Below are 1906 nucleotides of genomic sequence, written 5' to 3'. Positions count from 1 at the left end.
AGAAAAAAATTAAACGTTTGCAATGCATAACATAAAATTAGTTCCAAAATGTAAAAACACAAATACTCAACTAACCCTTACTCTAACCATGGGCCTCCATCATCTTCATCCAAATACATTGTGTTTATGTATTTAATTACTATTTAACCACCAAATATACATATAAAAACATATCTATATATATCAGATAACTATCTAAGCACCAATTAACCTCAACAAATTTTACAAAATCAGTAAAATAAAACAGTGGCATGAAATAAAAAATATAACATATAAGGAATAAAACAAATTCATGACCTTCCGCGCGTAGCGCGTGCACACCCCTAGTTATATATATATATAATAGTAAAATCATCGTCATTAAAATTGTTAGACTTGTATATTAAATTTTTATGTGATATTCTTAGATAACCTGTAACAAATCACTACATCCAAATATGCTTTATGTTCTAATGAAAGATAATATTAGAATTAACAACTAATAACGATTATTGTCTGATACAAGATCTTAAATCTATGTTTATTATATTTGTTACATTAGAAGTTACAACTAGTACCTATGTTGACAGCTACTATATTTTTTAAATGATACATCAATTGTTAACAATCTATAATAACAATTATTTTCTGATACATGTGTTTTTATTCGTTAACTAAAATTTTAACAACTAACTTATCTGTTACATGATAACTAATATTTTAGATTGATATCTAATACTGAATTATAAAGACTGTTATTATGTATTAATTTGTTTATTGCATAAAACATTTAACTTGATGTAGGTGAATACCCACGCAAGAACCTATGGGTTAGCTGATAAAATTGTTTGATTAATGGGTTGTTAGCTTGTACATGATATGATGCTTGGTTTGTTAGATGAGAAATGAGTTGATACATGGTTTATGAATTTGTGAACCTAATGATATACGAAAGAAATAATAATAATGAATTTCTGTATAGGATTCGTGTATGCAGAAGAAATAGTGTTGAAGGAAAGCGAAGAGAAGTAAGAGAAAAGTGAGTATAAGAAGAAAGAAAAAAGAAAATAGGAAAAAAAAAGTGTAAAAAGAGTGTGAATCAAAAGAGAGAGCGTAAAGGAAAGAAAAGGAAAAAAAAAATCTGGTGTCAGTATACTCTGTAATGGGTGTGTCAGATGGTGAAGGACATTTTCGTCCATTCTCGGACTCTATTGTGTGACTTCTATCTCAGCTATCAATCAGAGGACAAGTCTCTAATGTAAGTCTTATCTATAGGTAATTCTCTAAATCTGCCTTATAGATATTTGTTATTATATAAATTTAATATAAAATACAACTAGGCATTATTGTTAAGGAAGAAATATAGATTGTCTGAGGAATTTTTTTTTTTTTTTTTTTTTTTTTTTGACGTTAAACGGCCATTCTATTACCCAAGCTTGAGTTGGTTTTGGTAACCAGACAGAAAACTTATGTCCATTAACTGGAATCTTTTAAATATTCATATGTTAATTGTTTGACTTAATTATAGGTCTCATCTATAGGTAATTCACTAAATCTCCCTTATAAATATTTGTTATTATATAAATTTTATATAGAATACAACTAGGCATTATTGTTAAGGAAGAAATATAGATTGTCTGAGGAACCTCTTTTTTTTTTGACGTCAAACGACCATTCTATTACTCAAGCTTGAGTTGGTCCGGGTAACCAGAATGAGAAACTTATGTCCATTAACTGGAATCTCTTAAATATTCATATGTTAATTGTTTGACTTAATTATATTGGTATAAAAAGCATAGATCAAACGAAATGAGATAATAATAAAAAACGAGGAAATGAACATGAAAAAGGATTGATTCTTACGATTATTAAGGATATAAATCATAATATTAGATAATATATACAAAATACTTATCGTTTTGATATA

This window comes from Brassica oleracea, chromosome C2 (genome assembly GCF_000695525.1).
Source record: "Brassica oleracea var. oleracea cultivar TO1000 chromosome C2, BOL, whole genome shotgun sequence".
NCBI classification, from domain to species: Eukaryota; Viridiplantae; Streptophyta; class Magnoliopsida; order Brassicales; family Brassicaceae; genus Brassica; species Brassica oleracea.
This window is presented reverse-complemented; position numbering follows the sequence as displayed.